The sequence below is a fragment of the Amphiura filiformis genome, chromosome 15 (assembly GCF_039555335.1).
Source record: "Amphiura filiformis chromosome 15, Afil_fr2py, whole genome shotgun sequence".
Classification (NCBI taxonomy): Eukaryota; Metazoa; Echinodermata; class Ophiuroidea; order Amphilepidida; family Amphiuridae; genus Amphiura; species Amphiura filiformis.
Genome location: NC_092642.1, coordinates 61,759,355 through 61,767,831, shown reverse-complemented (window position 1 = coordinate 61,767,831; position 8,477 = coordinate 61,759,355).

Here is an 8,477-nt window from a genome sequence, read left to right as displayed (position 1 = left end):
ACCGTAAAAAAATCGATAGTTAGCATATGTCCTTACTATCAAGCACTTTTAAAACATGCAAACATGAAGAGCCCCATCCACAAAAGTGTAAAGGGTTTTGAGCAAATCATCAATACACATAGTTATATACGAACAAGTAAACCTGCAAATATGTCAACCCCATTAGCTTAGTTGGTAAAGCGCCAGACTTTGGTACAATTTCATGTTTTCTAAAGCGCTCGATAGTAAGCACATATGCTAAATATCAAGTTTTTACGGAAATTTATTACCTGTATGTAGTAATTTCTAGTACTATCCAGTAACCCTGGATGTAAGAGCTGGATGTATATCTGCTTGGAATTTGTCCCCGGTATTTGTTCGTCTGTTGCTTCAAATATACCTAGAGCATCACCATAATCATATTGCAATTCCCCATTGAATGGCTGAAATGGAACAACATAAAAAGATGATAACACATAGACATGTACGTTGCAGCCATATCAGCTCATATGACATAGGCATGAACCAATGATATTTGCATAACAGTTTCAGAACCTCATGAGTACTACCTGCCAAATTATCAGCCTCTAAGAACTATTTTGATTGGTTAGAAAACGGGATATATCATCTATTGAGCCAATCAGAGATATGGTAAGAATAGTCAATAGGACTGAAGGGGATCAAGCTCACGAGTTGCTAAGAGACTTTAAAGCTCTATTTTGATTGGTTACTAAGATGATTCTATTATGTAATTAACCAATCAGGGGCACTGTAAGAAAGGCAGTAGTGCCCAAGGTCAGAGGTCATTTTTTTAGGAACTGACTTACAGACAATTGACTCCTTACCAAAGCTATAGCAGTAATGAGTATTCTGTCCTGGGTTTCATTATTCATCACAAATAAAGAATTAACAATTAACTCCTTACCAAAGCAATATCAGCATCGGTAGCAGTAACTAACATCCTCTCCTGGGTGGCGTTATTCATCACATATATATCCTCCACAGTAATAATACCGCTGTATTCTGGTTGATCAAATGTTGGACAGTTATCATTTACATCTTCAATTTCAATAGTCAATGGTGCTGTCGAAAACCTCACAATATTGAACTTCTGAAAAGCCTGGGAAAATGACACAAAATAAAAAATTTTATGTTTCTGACATCACCTTTTTGGCAAACAGAAATGTGAAAATAATCCTGTTCTTTGCTAAACCCTTACTATGACTATCCATACATCGCACAACATACACACAGCAACAAATATAGCATTTTGGTGTCGGTTTATTGCTGCCAAACGAGAAGCACACACTGTGCCATGCTATAAAGTATACAGAACTAGGATATCATGCCTACGCTAATACAATAGGGCAGCCTACCACAGGAATCAACGTGATAACTAGGGGGCTGCGCAACCTCAAAAAAACTTGAACACGATTTTTTATTTCTTATTTTTTATTTTTGTTGAACAAGAAAAATCTGAGGGCATAGTACTTGGCTCCTGCCTAGGCTATCCCATGCCAACGTGGTGTTGATTCCTTCCTTCCCGCTATAAACAATCTTAATCGACCAAAATCCCACCCGAGACTAAAACTGGCTTTAATAAAAATATTTACTAATGATTCTAAACAATCATGCTTCTGAGAAGAAGCAACTTGACACACACTACTTAAATTCAACTGCAAGCAACAGAATAGAACGTGTTGCCGTGATAGAAACCGAACCTGAAGTGAGGTTACTCACGACTCTCCCACACAGGAATAGTCATACTATTACGTAACGCAAAGAACATTAATATATTCTTATTCGGGGGCTCTCAACCGAATATATTTTCATTTATTAGGAGCTGTGCAATATTTCTGTGTACCCCCAGGTAGTCAGAATTAATAGGTAAATTTTCACGGGAAAATTTTCTGGACACGTGACACCCATGGGCGCAGACATATTAGCATTATGGAATGTGACCCGAGCACAGCAGGTGGTCTGCCAATGTATTTGAATAATTTTTTATAAATCCAAAAATTATTTATTATTATTATTAGGAAGAATTCCTCCTTTGATGCAAAATAAGTAACTTGTCACAAGTTAATAATATTATGGTAAGAGTTTCCGTAGATAAATATTTTTTTCCGTAGGTAGATATTTTTGTAATTACGTTTTGATGATATTGTGAAGAAATTAAGATTGCATGATATTCAATAAATTTGCAATACACAAATTTCTATCAAAATTGCAGCCAAAAATACTATTCCAATTCAAAATTACTAAGACTTGATTAGCGAGGTCACCGCCGGTGGTCAGAGATCAGGCTCGAGGTCACACTCACATTGATACGCATTGGTCATGTGTCCAGAAAATTTTCCCGTGAAAATATACCCATTAATGTTGACTGCCAGGGTTGTGAATTTTCAAAATGGTCTGCCAAAATTACTTGCCCCCCCCTCCCTTGGCCATGTCAAAAAATCTTTGCCCCCTTTTGATGTGCCAAAAAATCTCCCCCCCCCCCCCCTTTTACACATGCAAGATTTTGGGGAACCCAGATTTAAAATCTTAAATTGTCTTATCATATAATATCAGTGCAGTGAGAAGGACATTGTGCATATTTGAAAGATTTCCTAACACTTTCCTACACCTTTTTAGGGCTTAACATGCCCAATACATCTGTGCCAAAAATTGCTTGCCTCCCCTTTCAACCTGCCATAAAATGCTTGTTCCCCATTTTTGCCAGCCAAAAATCTTTATCCCCTTAATTCACCACCCGGTACACATAATTATTGCACGACACCTTAAGGGATCTGGAATGAGCGTTTTGAGCGATTCAACAGTATTTTTTGTGGGACATGAGAGCACATCAGACATATCGAATTGCATTCTGAATACGAAAATGTCTTTCAAACAATTTTCATTTTTTGAAATTCACGATATAATATTTTTATGACAAATTAAAATTTGATATTTTTCACATTTTTGATATATAACAGTCCTTGAAATAAATTTTATAAATCTAATGATATATTCTTAAAGTGTATGTAGCTGGGAGGAAAAGCCGACGATCAATTGAAAATTTTGACCTTTAATATTGAAGATATGGATTTTTTTCCCAAAAAGACCCAATTTTTGTTGGTGTTTTGGGGAAAAACAATCCATATCTTCAATACGAGAGGTCAAAATTTTCAATTGATCGTCGGCTTTTCTTCCCTGCTACATACACTTTAAGAATATATCATTAGATTTATAAAGTTTACTTCGAGGACTGTTAAATATCAAAATATCATTTTTTAATCATTTGCCATAAAATTATTTGATATCAGAAGGACATTCTTCGTATTCAGAATGCAATTCTGATGTGCTCTCATGTCCCACAAAAAATACTGTCCAAACGTCCATACCCCATCCCTTAATTCAAATTGAAAATTGATACCAGCACTGGCAGCCAGCTGCCATTACTGCTTGTAGACAGGAAATCTGGACAGTTGATCTTCACACTGTGGGTGGTCTTCCTGTACACTTGATTTTTAGAGCTTTGTGAAGTTAAAATAAGACTTTTTGTAGCTAGATTTTTATTTCCCGTTGGTAAATATTTTCTAAATTAAAATTTTCATAACACATAATAATTCACTGTATTATGAAAGTAGCTAATTACAAAGGTAAATAGGTAATTTTTTGTGTGTACAAGCATACTTGCTGGATTTCTCATGGCGACGCTCATGGCCATCTGACGAATTTTAAAATTCAATTTGATAAATTTAATGTTATTGACTGTTTTCTGGCAATTTGAACCACTTTTTGTGACACTTGTTTCCTTCCTTGCATTTTCTTTTACTCTCAATAGAAAAAGTCCTATACAAATCGAAATGTCATTATTCTCAATAAGTGAAATAGAATATGAACAACTTTTTTATGTTAAACTGTTTGAAATAGCCACAAAAATATCCATTTATAGGGGGTGAAGTCATTTGCAAGCAATGATTTTATTCATTTTTTTTTGGGGGGGGGGAAGGTCCACAAAATCCTGTGTATTAGGCCTGTTAATTGCTAATCTACAATCAAGTGCAAATTTCCCTGGGACACTTGTTCATATTTTATGCCCTCTGTTCAATAAAACCGGTCATATGAAGTTCACCATGTGATATTTTATTTGTATAGTTTCCAACCTATTTGAATCCCTCCTCCCCACCAACCAATGTTGGAGCAAAAATATAGGCCATTTAAAAATGAGGCGTTTGGTATACAACATTGAATAAGGAGGTGGGAGGTCATTGAACTATGAAAGTGTCCCAGCAAATTTGCACTTGATTGTATAGGGATGCTGAAAAATAATCTATTAATATCAATAAAATCGCCATAACTCTTGAACGCGTTGCTCGATTTTCATAATTTTTTCAGTGATGTCAAGATAATTTCATTATGCATTACATGATTAGCCAATTTTAAAAAATTTATTAAAATAAACATTTTTTGAATATCTAACCCTGCAATGCATGCATTTTTCAAGGAATATTTGACACATTGATTGCTTATATTAGAGTGGACATACAAATTCTCCTTTGGTAGAATTTACAAACATAATAAAAGCAAACCAAATAAGAAATTAAGAAAATATAGAAATAAATAGAACAGAATCATGATGTTTGTCTCATCATTGATCTTTCAAACTCATTACCCTATTTCAAATGCTATTATCGGAATGCACGTTAAACTCTTTAATATAGGCCTTCAACTACCCATCACAGACACGCTAATTCAACGTAACAATGCCATGCCAAAAAGTGTATATACAATTATATACAATTACACATTTTAAATGTGCTTATTATTGGTATTCAAAAATAAAAAAGAGATAAAGAGCAGGATTTAAAAGTAAACATATCGGCGCATAATGAGCTTGAACCGTAGCCCTCATGATCAGAAGGCAGTAAGCAAACCACTACACTATGGTTGAGCTGTTGTTATTCATGCGAATATATTTATAACAAGGATAACAAGAATTAATGAAGCAATAACGGTCTACCAGAATAATATAACTTAAAAAGTAATATATATTTATTTAACGTTATGGTAGACCGTGCTCATTTGGCTTAAATGGAGGAATAATTACCAATAAACGTATCAAAGTTAGGAAGGTATGTATAATGTGACCGTGTATATTCAAAATATACGTTAGATAAATGCTGAATACGACCAAAATATGAGTTTTAATGAATGATTTCATTGGATCGAAGCTCGATAACACAATACAGTAGCATTGCAATGATAGGATTAAATACGCTGAAATCGAGTGCAATTGTCATCAGTCTCCGGTGGCATATAGTTACTGGCTTTGCTTCTCGCCCCGAGATCTCGAGTTCGAATCCATGTAATGCTATTTTTCTTTCTTTCTTTTTTATTCTTTTTGTCTTTCTTTCTTTCTTTCTTTCTTTCTTTCTTTCTTTTTTCTTTTTCTTTCTTTTTTTCTTTTCTTTTTTCTTTCTCTTTTTTTCTTTTTTTCTTTTTTCTTTCTTTCTTTCTTTCTTTTTTCCTTTATGTTGCCAATTTACATTTACATTTATCAATGAACTAAAGGGAAACAATTGTTTTGTTTTATGATTTTTTTTGTTATTTCAGTAGGTATTTTTAACTGATTGTACTCTATATTTCCAATATGATTTAATTTTGATTAGTTTTAAATTGTTTTAAAAGTGAATTTTGAGATAATTCGCTTATAATAGCAATCATGTGTCAAATATGCCTTAAATAATGCATATATTACAGCGTTTTGATACCTAAAATATTTAGTTTGACAAAAATGACAATTAAAGTAACCAAAATATGCGTAATGTTATTTGTTTTAAATTAGTGAAAAAATCATGTCAATCGAACAACGCGTTTATGAGTTATGGTAATTTTACTGAAAGTAATAGATTATTTTTTGTCTTCTTCAATACAATCAAGTGCAAATTTCCCTGGGACACTTGTTCATATTTAGCGCCCTCTGTTCAATAAAACCGGTCATATGAAGTTCACCATGTGATATTTTATTTGTATAGTTTCCAACCTATTTGAATCCCCTCCTCCCCACCAACCAATGTTGGAGCAAAAATATAGGCCATTTAAAAAATGAGGCGTTTGGTATACAACATTGAATAAGGGGTGCGGGGAGGGTCATTGAACTATGAAAGTGTCCCAGCAAATTTGCACTTGATTGTATAGAAAATGAGAAAAAATAATCTATTAATATCAATAAAATCGCCATAACTCTTGAACGCGTTGCTCGATTTTCATAATTTTTTTCAGTGATGTCAAGATAATTTCATTATGCATTACATGATTAGCCAATTTTAAAAAAATTTATTAAAATAAACATTTTTTTGAATATCTAACCCTGCAATGCATGCATTTTTCAAGGAATATTTGACACATTGATTGCTTATATTAGAGTGGACATACAAATTCTCCTTTGGTAGAATTTACAAACATAATAAAAGCAAACCAAATAAGAAATTAAGAAAATATAGAAATAAATAGAACAGAATCATGATGTTTGTCTCATCATTGATCTTTCAAACTCATTACCCTATTTCAAATGCTATTATCGGAATGCACGTTAAACTCTTTAATATAGGCCTTCAACTACCCATCACAGACACGCTAATTCAACGTAACAATGCCATGCCAAAAAGTGTATATACAATTATATACAATTACACATTTTAAATGTGCTTATTATTGGTATTCAAAAATAAAAAAGAGATAAAGAGCAGGATTTAAAAGTAAACATATCGGCGACAATGAGCTTGAACCGTAGCCCTCATGATCAGAAGGCAGTAAGCAAACCACTACACTATGGTTGAGCTGTTGTTATTCATGCGAATATATTTATAACAAGGATAACAAGAATTAATGGCGCTTAATAACGGTCTACCAGAATAATATAACTTAAAAAGTAATATATATTTATTTAACGTTATGGTAGACCGTGCTCATTTGGCTTAAATGGAGGAATAATTACCAATAAACATATCAAAGTTAGGAAGGTATGTATAATGTGACCGTGTATATTCAAAATATACGTTAGATAAATGCTGAATACGACCAAAACATGAGTTTTAATGAATGATTTCATTGGATCGCAGTTCGATAACACAATACAGTAGCATTGCAATGATAGGATTAAATACGCTGAAATCGAGTGCAATTGTCATCAGTCTCCCGGTGGCATATAGTTACTGGCTTTGCTTCTCTCCCCCGAGATCTCGAGTTCGAATCCATGTAATGCTATTTTTCTTTCTTTCTTTTTTATTCTTTTTGTCTTTCTTTCTTTCTTTCTTTCTTTCTTTCTTTCTTTCTTTTTTTTTTTTCTTTCTTTCTTTCTTTCTTTCTTTCTTTCTTTCTTTCTTTCTTTCTTTCTTTCTTTCTTTCTTTTTTCCTTTATGTTGCCAATTTACATTTACATTTATCAATGAACTAAAGGGAAACAATTGTTTTGTTTTATGATTTTTTTTTTTGTTATTTCAGTAGGTATTTTTAACTGATTGTACTCTATATTTCCAATATGATTTAATTTTGATTAGTTTTAAATTGTTTTAAAAGTGAATTTTGAGATAATTCGCTTATAATAGCAATCATGTGTCAAATATGCCTTAAATAATGCATATATTACAGCGTTTTGATACCTAAAAATATTTAGTTTGACAAAAATGACAATTAAAGTAACCAAAATATGCGTAATGTTATTTGTTTTAAATTAGTGAAAAAATCATGTCAATCGAGCAACGCGTTTATGAAGTTATGGTAATTTTACTGAAAGTAATAGATTATTTTTGTCTTCTTCAATACAATCAAGTGCAAATTTCCTGGGACACTTGTTCATATTTCGCGCCCTCTGTTCAATAAAACCGGTCATATGAAGTTCACCATGTGATATTTTATTTGTATAGTTTCCAACCTATTTGAATCCCCTCCTCCCCACCAACCAATGTTGGAGCAAAATATAGGCCATTTAAAAAATGAGGCGTTTGGTATACAACATTGAATAAAAAGTGCGGAGAGGTCATTGAACTATGAAAGTGTCCCAGCAAATTTGCACTTGATTGTATAGGGATGCGAAAAAATAATCTATTAATATCAATAAAATCGCCATAACTCTCGAACGCGTTGCTCGATTTTCATAATTTTTTCAGTGATGTCAAGATAATTTCATTATGCATTACATGATTAGCCAATTTTTAAAAAATTTATTAAAATAAACATTTTTTTGAATATCTAACCCTGCAATGCATGCATTTTTCAAGGAATATTTGACACATTGATTGCTTATATTAGAGTGGACATATAAATTCTCCTTTGGTAGAATTTACAAACATAATAAAAGCAAACCAAATAAGAAATTAAGAAAATATAGAAATAAATAGAACAGAATCATGATGTTTGTCTCATCATTGATCTTTCAAACTCATTACCCTATTTCAAATGCTATTATCGGAATGCACGTTAAACTCTTTAATATAGGCCTTCAACTACCC